Source organism: Petromyzon marinus, unplaced genomic scaffold (genome assembly GCF_048934315.1).
Source record: "Petromyzon marinus isolate PM22_M1 ecotype Great Lakes invasive population unplaced genomic scaffold, UKy_Petmar_22M1.pri1.0 PM_Scaffold_22, whole genome shotgun sequence".
In the NCBI taxonomy this organism is placed as follows: Eukaryota; Metazoa; Chordata; class Hyperoartia; order Petromyzontiformes; family Petromyzontidae; genus Petromyzon; species Petromyzon marinus.
Genome location: NW_027423191.1, coordinates 724,368 through 742,328, shown reverse-complemented (window position 1 = coordinate 742,328; position 17,961 = coordinate 724,368).

Genomic DNA, 17,961 nt, shown 5'->3' with positions numbered 1-17,961 from the left:
CGCCTTGCCAGGCACGCTGAGGGGAGGCTTGCGGAGCCCCAATGTGGTTTCAGGAAAGGGCGGTCTTGCACAGATGCCATATTTTCTGTCCGTTTGTTACAGTAGAGGTGTAGGGGATTCCAACAAGACCTACATCTCTGCTTTATTGACCTGGTCAAGAGCTATGAAACCATCAGTAGGCCTGGGCTCTGGGTTGTTCTTTGTGCTTTCGGAGTCCCTGACTCTCTGCTCACGATGATTAAGGACCTTCATATTGGTGAGCGGGCCCAGGTAAAACTACGTGGACTGGAGTCAGAGCCATTCCCTGTTCACCTTGGGGTGCGACAGGGATGTCCTCTGCCTCCCACATTATTTCACATTTATTTCGACCACGTAGTTTGTGAAGCCTTCGATGGCTGTACCAGAGGAATTTACATCTGGTACAGATATAATGGGAGGCTGATCGATGCCCAGGTACGGTCAACGGATGGCTCCCTATTGGTCAACCATGTTACGTATGCCAATGATTTGGTAATAGCTGCTCAGAAGAAGAGTTGGACGCACTGCTGCTGAAACAGGAGCATGCCACTAAAAGTTGGGGCCTTACCATCAGCACCACCAAAACTAAGCATCTGCCTGGGTACTTGTGGAGGAGGCTTGTGGAGGACGCTGCTACTCGGCGATTGGAGGCAGTCGCGCTCCAACAACAATGGAAGGCATTAGAGCGACGCTCACAACAATGAGCGGAACACCGGGTGGCCAAAGCACAGCAGGTTGTCACAGTAGGGGACACAGGTGGTGCATCAGCCAGCAGTCATCTCAGTCAGTCGACCCGTGGCACTTGCTGGATCTGCCCCGTGACCTCCTGCCAGCGAGCGTTCGACACTTCACTTTGGCCTCAACGTGCACATGGCCTGGCACAAGCGCCGTGGTGATGTCACCGCCACTTAGTGGCGAATGGCGGGTGTTATTGTTGCGGACGTGTGTGAGTGTGTGTGTATATATTAACCTGCTCATCCTACTAATCTCTCTTGCATAATCTCTCCCATCAACATAGTGATACTCTCCCATTAACGCGGCTGTTGCGCGCATATGCAGGGGCGATACTCTTATGCGGCGACGGAAGCCCAGTTCATGCTAATCTCTCTCCCTAATCTCTCTCTCTCTCTCCCTGAGCTCCCCCATTAACACAACTGATGCGCTTGCATGCAGGGATGGAATTCCTTTCCAGCTCAGACCCTGCCTGCTCGCCCTTCGCCAACGTATATATATAAAGTCTTGTTGTTGTAACAGCTCTCTCGCTGTGCTTCTTCCTGGTTCAGCTGTTCCCCTGCTGGATTAATTTTTTTCCACCTGAGGACGACCGCTTGGTGTTGCGATGGAAACGTCGTGATATTATTTATTTATTTTATTCTACTTTTTTTTACCTGCGTGACTTTACCGAAAAAAACCACGGCCAACAGCAGTGACTGCATTTATCTGAGCAACCGGTCCTGGCCCTCCCCTCGGTCGACTCAGCCTCAAATGAGTACCTGGTGCGGTGTGTAAACATCGCCACCCGGGAGACAAAGGCGGCCGGGCGAGTTGGTGCTGGCCACCCACGCCTTCTCTGTGTGTGCCACAGCGCCGGCCTTCATAGATGCTGCTACTCGCTACTCGCTAACAGCACTTGCCCCTACAGCCTGCTAGAGGCTACACGGGGGATCTTTATCTGCGTGTAGGTGCTGCTACTCGCTACTACTAACAGCACTTGCCCCTACAGCCTGCTAGAGGCTACACGGGGGATCTTTCTCTGTGTATAGACACTGCTACTCACTAATAACAGCACTTGCCCCTACAGCCTGCTAGAGGCTACACGGGGGATCTTTGTCTGTGTGTAGGTGCTGCTACTCGCTACTACTAACAGCACTTGTCCCTACAGCCTGCTAGAGGCTACACGGGGGATCTTTGTCTGTGTATAGGCGATGCTACTCGCTACTACTAACAGCACTTGCCCCTATAGCCTGCTAGAGGCTACACGGGGGATCTTTGTCTGTGTAGAGGTGCTGCTACTCGCTACTACTAACAGCACTTGCCCCGACAGCCTGCTAGAGGCTACACGGGGGATCTTTGTCTGTGTATAGGTGATGCTGCTACTCGCTACTACTAACAGCACGTGCCCCTACAGCCTGCTAGAGGCTACACGGGGGATCTTGGTCTGTGTATAGGTGATGCTGCTACTCGCTACTACTAACAGCACTTGCCCCTACAGCCTGCTAGAGGCTACACGGGGGATCTTTGTCTGTGTGTAGGTGCTGCTACTCGCTACAACTAACAGCACTTGCCCCTACAGCCTGATAGAGGCTACACGGGGGAGCTTTGTCTGTGCATAGGTGCAGCTGCTACTCGCTACTACTAACAGCACTTGCCCCTACAGCCTGCTAGAGGCTACACGGGGGAGCTTTGTCTGTGTATAGGCACTGCTACTCGCTACTACTAACAGAACTTGCCCCTACAGCCTGCTAGAGGCTACACGGGGGATCTTTGTCTGTGTATAGGCGCTGCTACTCGCTACTACTAACAGCACTTGCCCCTATAGCCTGCTAGAGGCTACATGGGGGATCTTTGTCTGTGTGTAGGTGCTGCTACTCGCTACTACTAACAGCACTTGTCCCTACCGCCTGCTAGAGGCTACACGGGGGATCTTTGTCTGTGTAGAGGTGCTGCTACTCGCTACTACTAACAGCACTTGCCCCGACAGCCTGCTAGAGGCTACACCGGGGATCTTTGTCTGTGTATAGGTGCTGCTGCTACTCGCTAACAGCACTTGCCCCTACAGCCTGCTAGAGGCTACACGGGGGATCTTCATCTGTGTGTAGGTGCTGCTACTCGCTGCTACTAACAGCACTTGCCCCTACAGCCTGCTAGAGGCTACACGGGGGATCTTTGTCTGTATATAGGTGCTACTAACAGCACTTGCCCCTACAGCCTGCTAGAGGCTACACGGGGGATCTTTGTCTGTGTATAGATGCTGCTGCTACTCGCTAACAGCACTTGCCCCTACAGCCTACTAGAGGCTACACGGGGGATCTTTGTCTGTGTTCTTACTGTAGGCAGTTTCTGATAAAGTTCACGAGCTGAACTCCACATCCCCGCAGCACGAAGTGCAGGGGAATACTTCCCGGGTGACGCTTCTTGCCCAGGCAGAGAGGATGGCCGAAATGGTCTGCAGGAGGGAGAGAGAGAAGCAGAGAGAGACAGAGAGAGACAGAGAGACAAAGTAGGAGAGACAGAGAGAGACAGAGAGAGAGAGAAAGAGATGGATCGAGAGACAGGGAGAGAGAGAGAGTGATAGAGACAAAGAGACAGAGAAAGACAGAGAGACAGAGAACGAGAGACAGAGAGAGACACAGATAGAGAGAGAGATAGAGAGATAGGCAGAGAGAGACACAGAGTCAGAGAGAGACAGAGAGACAGAAAGATGGAGAGACAGAGATAGAGACGCACACAGAGAGACACAGAGAGAGACACAGAGAGAGAGATAGAGAGATAGGCAGAGAGAGACACAGAGACAGAGAGACAGACAGAGAGACAAAGACAGAAAGACAGAGAGACAGAGACAGAGAGAGAGACAGAGACACACACAGAGAGAGAGAGACAGAGATGGATAGAGAGACAGGGAGAGAGAGAGAGAGTGATATAGACAAAGAGACAGAGAAAGACAGAGAGACAGAGAACGAGAGACAGAGGGAGACAGGCAGAGACAGAGAGAGACACACAAAGAGATAAAGAGAGAGACACAGAGAGAGAGAGAACGAGAGAGAGAGAGAGACACGCACAGTGTCACCAACCACCACGTCATCCACATATCAACTCACCCACCCACACCTACACTCCCACCCACCTACCACCCACCCACCTACCCCCGCTTTGGTTACTTATCGCCCCTAACCCAGGTCGTTACTGAGTCGGCCCAAGCCCCAACCACCACCTCCTCCCTCCCCATCCCCCCAGGCCCCCCCCACCACGACACCACCACCATCGCCACCACCACAGCACCATCACCGCACCACCACCACACCACCCTTCTACTCACCAAAGAAGTACTCTTTGTTGCGAGATCTCTCCAACATGTCTTTCGGAGGCATGCCCATGATCTGCACAACCATTTCAAGACAGAGACAGAGAGAGAGACACGCTTGTTACACGCTTGTTACACGCATGTTACACGCGTGTTACACGCATGTTACACGCGTGTTACACGGAGAGACCCATAGAGATTCAGAGACATATAGAAACATAGGGACTCCTAGAGACCCATACATAGATCCATAGAGACCCACAGAGATTCAGAGACTCACATAGAACCATAGGGACTCACAGAAACCCATACAGAGACCCATAGACTTACATAGAACAATAGGGCCTCACAGAAACCTATACAGAGACCCATAGAGATTCAGAGACTCACATAGAACCATAGGGACTCACAGAGACACATACAGAGACCCATAGAGACCCATAGACTTACATAGAACAATAGGGCCTCACAGAGACACATACAGAGACCCATAGAGACCCATAGACTTACATAGAACAATAGGGCCTCACAGAAACCCATACAGAGACCCATAGAGACCCACAGACTTACATAGAACAATAGGGCCTCACAGAGACCCATACAGAGCCCCTTGGAGATCTAGAGACTCATGTAGAAGGACAGGGATCTACAAAGGGACCCACGCTACAGCTAAACTATTTTTCTTTAACCAGGTAAGGCGCCCATAGAGCTGCGTAGCTATTTCTCATCGGCCGTACGGCAGAAGAAGATCTCATTGTGACATTGTCACATCGAGCATTATGGGTGCGTAGGTGGGTAGATGGGTGGGTAGGTTGGTAGGTGGGTGGGTGAGTGGGTAGGTGGGTCAGTAGGTTGGTAGGTGGGCGAGTGGGTGGGTGGGTAGATAGGTAGGTTGGTAGGTGGGTGGGTGTGTCGGTAGGTAGGTGGGTGGGTAGGTGGGTGCGTAGGTTGGTAGGTGGGTGGGTGAGTGGGCGAGTGGGTCGGTCAGTGGGTGGGCGAGTCGGTGGGTGACTGGCTGGGTAACTGGCCAGGTGACTAGCTGGGTGACTGGCTGCGTGTCTGGCTGGGTGACTGGCTGGGTAACTGGCCAGGTGACTGGCTGGGTGACTGGCTGGGTGACTGGCTGGGTGTCTGACTGGGTGACTGGCTGGGTGACTGGCTGCGTGACTGGCTGGTTGCCTGACTGGGTGACTGGCTGGGTGTCTGACTGGGTGACTGGCTGGGTGACTGGCCAGGTGGCTGGCTGCGTGACTGGCTGGGTGACTGGCTGGGTGACTATCTGGGTGACTGGCTGCGTGTCTGGCTGGGTGACTGGCTGGATAACTGGCTAGGTGACTGGCTGGGTGACTGGCTGGGTGACTGGCTGGGTGTCTGACTGGGTGACTGGCTGCGTGACTGGCTGGGTGACTGGCCATGTGGCTAGTTGCGGGACTGGCTGCGTGACTGGCCAGGTGACTGGCTGGGTGACTGGCCAGGTGACTGGCTGGGTGTCTGACTGGGTGACTGGCTGGGTGACTGGCTGGGTGACTGGCCGGGTGGCTGCATGTCTGGCTGGGTGACTGGCTGCGTGACTGGCCAGGTGGCTGGTTGGGTGGCTGCGTGCCTGGCTAGGTGACTGGCTGGGTGACTTCTACATGTCTGACTGGGTGACTGGCTGGGTGTCTGACTGGGTGTCTGGCTGGGTGACTGGCTGGGTGGATGTCTGCGGGGCCGGTCTGAGCCAAGTCTCCCGCTTGAGGTGCCCCCCCCCCCTTCCCCCAAGGAGGCTCCCCGGTCACCTCGATGCAGCATGCCAGGTGGTCGTCGCGGCCGAAGGAGCGGAAGAGGTCCCTGCCGGTGGCCATCTTGGCGACGGTGCAGCCCAGGGACCACGTGTCCGCGGCGCAGGTAACCGGGTAGCCCAGCAGCACCTCGGGCGCCATGTAGACGAGGGTGCCTCCCACGCGCGGGGCTGTGTGGATGACGACAAGCGACAGCAGCGGTGATGGTGAATGTGGACTGGGTACGTGCGTGTGGGGGGTGGTGGTGGGTGGGTGGGTGGAGAAACCCACACACACAGACACCCACACACACACACACAGACACCCACACACACAGACACCCACACACACACACAGACACACACACACAGACACACACACAGACACACACACAGACACACACACACAGACACACACACATACACCCACACACACACCCACACACACAGACACCCACACACACACCCACACACCCACACACACACACACCCACACACGTGCAGGTGTAGGGGGGTCACCACTCACGTGGACGGTCCACAAAGAAGCTGACGCCGAAGTCGGTGACTCTGGCAACGCGGCTCGCGATGTTTTTCACCAGAATGTTGCCCTGGATGGGGAGCGAGCGGCAGGGAGAGAGAGGATTCACACTCAGCGGGGTCAAGGCGGTGACCACTCTCTAGGACTATACGTCTATGTAAGGTGACTACCTCTACTTATGAACGTTCAGCTTGCGAACTTTCAGAGATACGAACCAAACCCAGTCCGTACGCTCCAGTTGCTGCTGTTCAGAACCGAGAGTTCATAAGTTCGATAGATGGCGGTGGTGGCATCTACATCTGCAGAACGTGAACATCCAGTGGCAATCTACATCTGCTGAATGTGAAGGACCAGTGGCATCTACGTCTACAGAATGTGAAGAACCAGTGGCGTCTACATCACAGAACGTGAAGAACCAGTGGCATCTAATCTACAGAACGTGAAGGACCAGTGGCATCTACATCACAGAACGTGAAGAACCAGTGGCGTCTACATCTACAGAATGTGAAGAACCAGTGGCATCTACATTTGCAGAACCTGAAGAACCAGTGGCATCTACATCTGCATAACGTGAAGGACCAGTGGCATCTAATCTACAGAACGTGAAGGACCAGTGGCATCTACATCACAGAACGTGAAGAATCAGTGGCGTCTACATCTACAGAACGTGAAGAACCAGTGGCATCTACGTCTACAGAACGTGAAGAACCAGTGGCATCTACATCTACAGAACGTGAAGAACCAGTGGCGTCTACATCTACAGAACGTGAAGAACCAGTGGCAATCTACATCTGCTGAATGTGAAGAACCAGTGGCATCTACATCTGCAGAACGTGAAGAACCAGTGGCATCTACAACTGCAGAACGTGAAGAACGAATGACATCTACATCTGCAGAACGTGAAGAACCAGTGCCATCGATATCTGCAGAACGGGAAGAACCAGTGGCATCTACATCTGCAGAACGTGAAGAACCAGTGGCATCTACATCTACAGAACGTGAAGAACCAATGGCGTCTACATCTGCAGAACATGAAGAACCAGTGGCATCTGTGTCTACAGAATGTGAAGAACCAGTGGCATCTACATCTACAGAACGTGAAGAACCAGTTGCATCTGCTTCTACAGAACGTGAAGGACCAGTGGCATCTACATCTACAGAACGTGAAAAACCAGTGGCATCTACATCTACAGAACATGAAGAACCAGTGGCATCTACATCTACAGAATGTGAAGAACTAGTGACATCTAAATCTATAGAACGTGAAGAACCAGTGGCGTCTACATCTACAGAACGTGAAGAATCAGTGGCATCTACATCTGCAAAAGGTGAAAAACCAGTGGCATCTACATCTGCAGAACGTGAAGAACCAGTGGCGTCTGCGTCTACAGAATGTGAAGAACCAGTGGCATCTACATCTACAGAACGTGAAGAACCAGTGGCATCTACATCTACGGAACATGAAGAACCAGTGGCATCTACATCTACAGAACGTGAAAGACCAGTGGCATCTACATCTACAGAACGTGAAGAACCAGTGGCATCTACAGAACGTGAAGAACCAGTGGCATCTACATTTACAGAATGTGAAAAACCAGTGGCATCTGCATCTACAGAACGTGAAGGACCAGTGGCATCTACATCTACAGAACGTGAAGAACCAGTGGCATCTACAGAACGTGAAGAACCAGTGGCATCTGCGTCTACAGAACGTGAAGAACCAGTGGCATCTGCGTCTACAGAACGTGAAGAACCAGTGACATCTACATCTGTCAGAGTGCCGAGCGTCAAAGCGAGCGTCCGCGCCCCCAGCCTGCCCTCCGCTCACCGGCTTGATGTCCCCGTGGACGATGCCCCGGGACTTGGCGTAGGCGAGGAAGCGGAGGATGCCCCTGGTGTAGGCCCTCGCGATGTCCTCGTCGATGTGCCCCTGCCCCATGTCTCTGAGTAGCCGATGGAGGTTCGTGCTGTGACGGGGAGACAGAGGCGTCAGCGATGCCCCTCTCTGTGGGTCTCTGAGGGTGGTGGTGTGGTGGTGGTGAGTGGGTGGTGATGGTGGTAGTGGTGATGGTGAGTGGTGGTGATGGTGAGTGAGTGAGTGGTGGTGGTAGTGGTGATGGTGAGTGAGTGAGTGGTGGTGATGGCGGTAGTGGTGATGGTGAGGGAGTGGTGGTGGTGATGGTGGTGATGGTGGTGATGGTGGTAGTGTGTTGGTGGGTTAGTGGTGCTGATGGTGGTAGTGGTGATGGTGAGTGAGTGAGTGGTGGTGGTGGTGGTGTTGATGGTGGTGATGGTGGTGATGGTGGTAGTGCTGATGGTGAGTGAGTGGTGGTGATGGTGGTAGTGGTGATGGTGAGTGAGTGAGTGAGTGGTGGTGATGGTGGTAGTGGTGATGGTGAGTGAGTGAGTGGCTGGTGTTGCTGGTGGTGTGGTGGTGGTGGTGGTAGCGGTGATGGTGAGTGAGTTAGTGGTGGTGGTGCTGTTGGTGTGGTGGTAGTGGTGATGGTGAGTGAGTGAGTGAATGGTGGTTGTGGTGGTGGTGGTAGTGGTGATGGTGAGTGAGTGGTGGTGATGGCGGTAGGGGTGATGGTGAGTGAGTGGTGGTGGTGGTGGTGGTGATGGTGGTGGTGGTGATGGTGGTAGTGGTGATGGTGAGTGAGTGAGTGAGTGGTGGTTGTGCTGGTGGTAGTGGTGATGGTGAGTGAGTAGTGGTGGTGATGGTGAGTGAGTGGTGGTGATGGTGGTAGTGGTGATGGTGAGTGAGTGAGTTGTGGTGGTGCTGGTAGTGTGGTGGTAGTGGTGTTTGTGAGTGAGTGAGTGAGTGGTGGTCATGGTGGTAGTGGTGATGGTGGGTGAGTGGTGGTGGTGCTGGTGGTGTGGTGGTAGTGGTGATGGTGAGTGAGTGAGTGGTGGTGGTGATGGTGGTAGTGGTGATGGTGAGTGAGTGGTGCTGGTGCTGGTGCTGGGGTGGTAGTTGTGATGGTGATTAAGTGAGTGGTGGTGATGGTGGTAGTTGTGATGGTGAGTGAGTGGTGGTGGTGATGGTGAGTGAGTGGTGATGGTGGTAGTGGTGATGGTGAGTGAGTGGTTGTGGTGATGGTGGTGATGGTGGTAGTGGTGATGGTGAGTGAGTGGTGGTGGTGGTGGTGATGGTGAGTGGTTGTGGTGGTGGTGATGGTGGTCTGGTGGCAGTGGTGATGGTGAGTGAGTGGTGGTGATGGTGGTAGTGGTGATGGTGAGTGAGTGGTTGTGGTGGTGCTGGTGTGGTGGTAGTGGTGATGGTGAGTGAGTGAGTGAGTGGTGGTGATGGTGGTAGTGGTGATGGTGAGTGAGTGGTGGTGGTGATGGTGGTAGTGGTGATGGTGAGTGAGTGGTGGTGGTGCTGGTGCTGGGGTGGTAGTTGTGATGGTGATTAAGTGAGTGGTGGTGATGGTGGTAGTGGTGATGGTGAGTGAGTGGTGGTGGTGATGGTGAGTGAGTGGTGATGGTGGTAGTGGTGATGGTGAGTGAGTGGTTGTGGTGATGGTGGTGATGGTGGTAGTGGTGATGGTGAGTGAGTGGTGGTGGTGGTGGTGATGGTGAGTGGTTGTGGTGGTGGTGATGGTGGTCTGGTGGCAGTGGTGATGGTGAGTGAGTGTTGGTGGTGGTGCCGGTGTGGTGGTAGTGGTGATGGTGAGTGAGTGAGTGAGTGGTGGTGATGGTGGTAGTGGTGATGGTGAGTGAGTGGTGGTGGTGATGGTGGTAGTGGTGATGGTGAGTGAGTGGTGGTGGTGGTGATGGTGGTGATGGTGAGTGAGTGAGTGGTGGTGATGGTGGTACTGGTGATGGTGAGTGAGTGGTGGTGGTGGTGATGGTGAGTGGTTGTGGTGGTGGTGGTGGTGATGGTGGTGATGGTGAGTGAGTGGTGGTGATGGTGATGGTGAGTGAGTGGTGATGGTGGTAGTGGTGATGGTGAGTGGTGGTGATGGTGAGTGAGTGGTGGTGGTAGTGGTGATGGTGAGTGAGTGAGTGGTGGTGATGGCGGTAGTGGTGATGGTGAGTGGTGGTGATGGTGGTGATGGTGGTGATGGTGGTAGTGTTGTGGTGGGTTAGTGGTGCTGATGGTGGTAGTGGTGATGGTGAGTGAGTGAGTGAGTGGTGGTGGTGGTGGTGGTGTTGATGGTGGTGATGGTGGTAGTGCTGATGGTGAGTGAGTGGTGGTGATGGTGATAGTGGTGATGGTGAGTGAGTGAGTGGCTAGTGTTGCTGGTGGTGTGGTGGTGGTGGTAGTGGTGATGGTGAGTGAGTGAGTGGTGGGGGTGCTGGTGGTGTGGTGGTAGTGGTGATGGTGAGTGAGTGAGTGAATGGTGGTTGTGGTGGTGGTAGTGGTGATGGTGAGTGAGTGGTGGTGATGGCGGTAGGGGTGATGGTGAGTGAGTGGTGGTGGTGGTGGTGATGGTGGTGGTGGTGATGGTGGTAGTGGTGATGGTGAGTGAGTGAGTGAGTGGTGGTGGTGCTGGTGGTAGTGGTGATGGTGAGTGAGTAGTGGTCGTGATGGTGAGTGAGTGGTGGTGATGGTTGTAGTGGTGATGGTGAGTGAGTGAGTTGTGGTGTTGCTGGTGGTGTGGTGGTAGTGGTGTTGGTGAGTGAGTGAGTGAGTGGTGGTGATGGTGGTAGTGGTGATGGTGAGTGAGTGAGTGGTGGTGATGGTGGTAGTGGTGATGGTGAGTGAGTGGTGGTGGTGCTGGTGGTGTGGTGGTAGTGGTGATGGTGAGTGAGTGGTGGTGATGGTGGTAGTGGTGATGGTGAGTGAGTGGTGGTGGTGATGGTGAGTGAGTGGTGATGGTGAGTGAGTGGTGGTGGTGGTGGTGATGGTGGTGATGGTGGTAGTGGTGATGGTGAGTGAGTGAGTGAGTGGTGGTGGTGCTGGTGGTAGTGGTGATGGTGAGTGAGTGAGTGGTGGCGGTGATGGTGAGTGAGTGGTGGTGATGGCGGTAGTGGTGATGGTGAGTGAGTTGTGGTGGTGCTGGTGGGGTGGTAGTGGTGATGGTGAGTCAGTGAGTGAGTGGTGGTGATGGTGGTAGTGGTGATGGTGAGTGAGTGGTGGTGGTGCTGGTGGTGGGGTGGTAGTTGTGATGGTGATTAAGTGAGTGGTGGTGATGGTGGTAGTGGTGATGGTGAGTGAGTGGTGGTGGTGATGGTGAGTGAGTGGTGATGGTGGTAGTGGTGATGGTGAGTGAGTGGTTGTGGTGATGGTGGTGATGGTGGTAGTGGTGATGGTGAGTGAGTGGTGGTGGTGGTGGTGTTGATGGTGAGTGGTTGTGGTGGTGATGGTGGTCTGGTGGCAGTGGTGATGGTGAGTGAGTGGTGATGGTGGTAGTGGTGATGGTGAGTGAGTGGTGGTGCTGGTGTGGTGGTAGTGGTGATGGTGAGTGAGTGAGTGGTGGTGATGTTTGTAGTGGTGATGGTGAGTGAGTGGTGGGGGTGATGGTGGTAGTGGTGATGGTGAGTGAGTGGTGGTGGTGGTGGTGATGGTGAGTGAGTGAGTGAGTGGTGGTGATGGTGGTACTGGTGATGGTGAGTGAGTGGTGGTGGTGGTGATGGTGAGTGGTTGTGGTGGTGGTGGTGATGATGGTGATGGTGAGTGAGTGGTGGTGATGGTGATGGTGAGTGAGTGGTGATGGTGGTAGTGGTGATGGTGAGTGAGTGGTTGTGGTGATGGTGGTGATGGTGTTAGTGGTGATGGTGAGTGAGTGGTGGTGGTGGTGGTGGTGATGGTGGTGTGGTGGTAGTGGTAATGGTGAGTGAGTGGTTGTGGTGATGGTGGTGATGGTGGTAGTGGTGATGGTGAGTGAGTGGTGGTGGTGGTGGTGGTGATGGTGTGTGGTTGTGGTGGTGGTGATGGTGGTAGTGGTGAGTGAGTGAGTGAGTGGTGGTGATTGTGGTAGTGGTGATGGTGAGTGAGTGGTGGTGGTGCTGGTGGTGTGGTGGTAGTGGTGATGGTGATTAAGTGAGTGGTGGTGATGGTGGTAGTTGTGATGGTGAGTGAGTGGTGGTGGTGATGGTGAGTGGTAGTGGTGTTGGTGATGGTGGTGATGGTGAGTGAGTGGTGGTGATGGTGATGGTGACTGAGTGGTGATGGTGGTAGTGGTGATGGTGAGTGAGTGGTTGTGGTGATGGTGGTGATGGTGGTAGTGGTGATGGTGAGTGAGTGGTGGTGGTGGTGATGGCGAGTGGTTGTGGTGGTGGTGGTGATGGTGGTGTGGTGGTAGTGGTGATGGTGAGTGAGTGGTGGTGATGGTGGTAGTGGTGATGGTGAGTGAGTGAGTGAGTGGTGGTGATGGTGGTAGTGGCGATGGTGAGTGAGTGGTGGTGGTGCTGGTGCTGGGGTGGTAGTTGTGATGGTGATTAAGTGAGTGGTGGTGATGGTGGTAGTGGTGATGGTGAGTGAGTGGTGGTGGTGCTGGTGCTGGGGTGGTAGTTGTGATGGTGATTAAGTGAGTGGTGGTGATGGTGGTAGTGGTGATGGTGAGTGAGTGGTGGTGGTGATGGTGAGTGAGTGGTGATGGTGGTAGTGGTGATGGTGAGTGAGTGGTTGTGGTGATGGTGGTGATGGTGGTAGTGGTGATGGTGAGTGAGTGGTGGTGGTGGTGGTGATGGTGAGTGGTTGTGGTGGTGGTGATGGTGGTCTGGTGGCAGTGGTGATGGTGAGTGAGTGGTGGTGATGGTGGTAGTGGTGATGGTGAGTGAGTGTTGGTGGTGGTGCCGGTGTGGTGGTAGTGGTGATGGTGAGTGAGTGAGTGAGTGGTGGTGATGGTGGTAGTGGTGATGGTGAGTGAGTGGTGGTGGTGATGGTGGTAGTGGTGATGGTGAGTGAGTGGTGGTGGTGGTGATGGTGGTGATGGTGAGTGAGTGAGTGGTGGTGATGGTGGTACTGGTGATGGTGAGTGAGTGGTGGTGGTGGTGATGGTGAGTGGTTGTGGTGGTGGTGGTGGAGATGGTGGTGATGGTGAGTGAGTGGTGGTGATGGTGATGGTGAGTGAGTGGTGATGGTGGTAGTGGTGATGGTGAGTGGTGGTGATGGTGAGTGAGTGGTGGTGGTAGTGGTGATGGTGAGTGAGTGAGTGGTGGTGATGGCGGTAGTGGTGATGGTGAGTGGTGGTGATGGTGGTGATGGTGGTGATGGTGGTAGTGTTGTGGTGGGTTAGTGGTGCTGATGGTGGTAGTGGTGATGGTGAGTGAGTGAGTGAGTGGTGGTGGTGGTGGTGGTGTTGATGGTGGTGATGGTGGTAGTGCTGATGGTGAGTGAGTGGTGGTGATGGTGATAGTGGTGATGGTGAGTGAGTGAGTGGCTAGTGTTGCTGGTGGTGTGGTGGTGGTGGTAGTGGTGATGGTGAGTGAGTGAGTGGTGGGGGTGCTGGTGGTGTGGTGGTAGTGGTGATGGTGAGTGAGTGAGTGAATGGTGGTTGTGGTGGTGGTAGTGGTGATGGTGAGTGAGTGGTGGTGATGGCGGTAGGGGTGATGGTGAGTGAGTGGTGGTGGTGGTGGTGGTGATGGTGGTGGTGGTGATGGTGGTAGTGGTGATGGTGAGTGAGTGAGTGAGTGGTGGTGGTGCTGGTGGTAGTGGTGATGGTGAGTGAGTAGTGGTCGTGATGGTGAGTGAGTGGTGGTGATGGTTGTAGTGGTGATGGTGAGTGAGTGAGTTGTGGTGTTGCTGGTGGTGTGGTGGTAGTGGTGATGGTGAGTGAGTGGTGGTGATGGTGGTAGTGGTGATGGTGAGTGAGTGGTGGTGGTGATGGTGAGTGAGTGGTGATGGTGAGTGAGTGGTGGTGGTGGTGGTGATGGTGGTGATGGTGGTAGTGGTGATGGTGAGTGAGTGAGTGAGTGGTGGTGGTGCTGGTGGTAGTGGTGATGGTGAGTGAGTGAGTGGTGGCGGTGATGGTGAGTGAGTGGTGGTGATGGCGGTAGTGGTGATGGTGAGTGAGTTGTGGTGGTGCTGGTGGGGTGGTAGTGGTGATGGTGAGTCAGTGAGTGAGTGGTGGTGATGGTGGTAGTGGTGATGGTGAGTGAGTGGTGGTGGTGCTGGTGGTGGGGTGGTAGTTGTGATGGTGATTAAGTGAGTGGTGGTGATGGTGGTAGTGGTGATGGTGAGTGAGTGGTGGTGGTGATGGTGAGTGAGTGGTGATGGTGGTAGTGGTGATGGTGAGTGAGTGGTTGTGGTGATGGTGGTGATGGTGGTAGTGGTGATGGTGAGTGAGTGGTGGTGGTGGTGGTGTTGATGGTGAGTGGTTGTGGTGGTGGTGATGGTGGTCTGGTGGCAGTGGTGATGGTGAGTGAGTGGTGATGGTGGTAGTGGTAGTGGTGATGGTGAGTGAGTGGTGGTGCTGGTGTGGTGGTAGTGGTGATGGTGAGTGAGTGAGTGGTGGTGATGTTGGTAGTGGTGATGGTGAGTGAGTGGTGGTGGTGATGATGGTAGTGGTGATGGTGAGTGAGTGGTGGTGGTGGTGGTGATGGTGAGTGAGTGAGTGAGTGGTGGTGATGGTGGTACTGGTGATGGTGAGTGAGTGGTGGTGGTGGTGATGGTGAGTGGTTGTGGTGGTGGTGATGATGGTGATGGTGAGTGAGTGGTGGTGATGGTGATGGTGAGTGAGTGGTGATGGTGGTAGTGGTGATGGTGAGTGAGTGGTTGTGGTGATGGTGGTGATGGTGTTAGTGGTGATGGTGAGTGAGTGGTGGTGGTGGTGGTGGTGGTGGTGTGGTGGTAGTGGTAATGGTGAGTGAGTGGTTGTGGTGATGGTGGTGATGGTGGTAGTGGTGATGGTGAGTGAGTGGTGGTGGTGGTGGTGGTGATGGTGTGTGGTTGTGGTGGTGGTGATGGTGGTAGTGGTGAGTGAGTGAGTGAGTGGTGGTGATTGTGGTAGTGGTGATGGTGAGTGAGTGGTGGTGGTGCTGGTGGTGTGGTGGTAGTGGTGATGGTGATTAAGTGAGTGGTGGTGATGGTGGTAGTTGTGATGGTGAGTGAGTGGTGGTGGTGATGGTGAGTGGTAGTGGTGTTGGTGATGGTGGTGATGGTGAGTGAGTGGTGGTGATGGTGATGGTGACTGAGTGGTGATGGTGGTAGTGGTGATGGTGAGTGAGTGGTTGTGGTGATGGTGGTGATGGTGGTAGTGGTGATGGTGAGTGAGTGGTGGTGGTGGTGATGGCGAGTGGTTGTGGTCGTGGTGGTGATGGTGGTGTGGTGGTAGTGGTGATGGTGAGTGAGTGGTGGTGATGGTGGTAGTGGTGATGGTGAGTGAGTGAGTGAGTGGTGGTGATGGTGGTAGTGGCGATGGTGAGTGAGTGCTGGTGATGGTGGTAGTGGTGATGGTGAGTGAGTGAGTGAGTGGTGGTGATGGTGGTAGTGGCGATGGTGAGTGAGTGGTGGTGGTGGTGTGGATGGTGAGTGGTTGTGGTGGTGGTGATGGTGGTGATGGTGGTAGTGGTGATGGAGAGTGAGTGAGTGAGTGGTGGTGATGGCGGTAGTGGTGATGGTGATGGTGAGTGAGTGGTGGTGGTGCTGGTGGTGGTGTGGTGGTAGTGGTGATGGTAAGTAAGTGAGTGGTGGTAATGGTGGTAGTGGTGATGGTGAGTGAGTGGTGGTGGTGGTGGTGGTGATGGTGAGTGAGTGGTGATGGTGGTAGTGGTGATGGTGAGTGAGTGGTTGTGGTGATGGTGGTGGTAGTGGTGATGGTGAGTGAGTGGTGGTGGTGATGGTGGTGTGGTGGTAGTGGTGATAGTGAGTGAGTGAGTGGTGGTGATGGTGGTATTGGTGATGGTGAGTGAGTGGTGGTGGTGATGGTGGTAGTGGTAATGGTGAGTGAGTGGTGGTGGTGGTGATGCTGAGTGAGTGAGTGAGTGGTGGTGATGGTGGTAATGGTGATGGTGAGTGAGTGGTGGTCGTGGTGGTGGTCCTGGTGATGGTAAGTGAGTGAGTGGTGGTGGTGGTGATGGTGAGTGAGTGGTGGTGATGGTGGTACTGGTGATGGTGAGTGAGTGGTGGTGGTGATGTTGAGTGAGTGGTGGTGATGGCGGTAGTGGTGATGGTGAGTGAGTGGTGCTGGTGCTGTTCGTACCTCAACAGCTCCATGACGAGGCATTTGTGGCCTCGGAAGGAGAAAGTCTCCAGGACTTTTGCAACGTTGAAGTCAACGTCGCTACGGTGGCTCTGCAGCTCCATGGACATCTGGATCTCCCTGAGCTGATTGTCCTCTTGCCTGGAGCTGCGAGCGAGTGAGCGAGTGCACAGAGAGAGACACAGAGACACAGAGACAGAGAGTTTAGACGTAACGTAGAGGAGGGATGGTGGTGATGGTGGGGAAGGGTGGTGGTAGGGAGGGGGTGGTGGTGGTAGTGTGGGGATGGTGGTGCTGGTGGTGGTGATGGTGGTGGTGGTAGGGAGAGAGGGGTGGTGGTAGTGGTGGTGATGGTGGTGGTAGTGTGATGGTGATGGTAGTGTGATGGTGGTGATGGTGGTGGTGGAAGTGAGAGAGGGGTGGTGGCAGTGGTGGTGATGGTGGTGGTGGTGTTAGTGTGATGGTGATGGTGGTGGTGTGGTGGTGGTGGTAGTGGTCGTGATGGTGGTAGTGTGGGGGTGGTAGTGTGATGGTGGTGTTGGTGGTAGTGCGATGGTGGTGGTGGTAGTGTGATGGTGGTGGTGGTCGTGATGGTGGTGGTAGTGTGATGGTGGTGGTAGTGGTCGTGATGGTAGTGGTGGCAGTGTTATGGTGGTGGTAGTGTGATGGTGCTGATGGTGGTGGTGGTGGTAGGGAGAGAGGGGCGGTGGTAGTGGTCGTGATGGTGGTGGCAGTGGTCGTGATGGTGGTGGTGGTGGTAGGGAGAGAGGGGTGGTGGTAGTGTGATGGTGGTAGTGTGGTGGTGGTAGAGAGAGAGGGGTGGTGGCAGTGGTCGTGATGGTGGTGGTAGTGTGATGGTGGTGGTGGTAGTGTGATGGTGGTGATGGTGGTGGCAGTGGTCGTGATGGTGGTGTTGGTGGTAGGGAGAGAGGGGTGGTTCTAGTGTGATGGTGGTGGCAGTGGTCGTGATGGTGGTAGTGGTAGGGAGAGAGGGGTGGTGGTAGTGTGATGGTGGTGATGGTGGTGACAGTGGTGGTGGTGATGGTGGTGGTAGTGGTCGTGATGGTGGTGGATGCTCGAGCGAGGGAGAGTCAAGTAAAGGTTGTTTCAGCCATAGTTTGTTATTGTTGTCACTGTGAGCTAACACTCAACAGCAGTCCCATAGTTGGCCCATTGTTGTTGACATCGTTGTTGTTGTTGGTGCTGCTGTTGCTGTTGACTGCACCGCTGCACCAGGGCCCACTCACTTGGAGGGCGAGGCGAGGATCTTGAGCGCCACCATCGTCCGAGTCTTGTGGTCCAGACACTGCACCACCACGCCCTGTCCACCATGCCCAATCTTCTTGTTCAGCTCGAAGCGGTAGTGGAAGTGCTCGTTCTGGACCTTGCAGGGGTCACGGGGGAGGTCACGCGGAGTGGTCAGGGTGAAGGTCAAAGTGGGGTCACGGGGAGGTCACGGGAAGCATCAGGGTGAAGGTCAAATTGGGGGTCTGTGTGTGTCTGTGTGTGTCTGTGTGTGTCTGTGTGTGTGGGG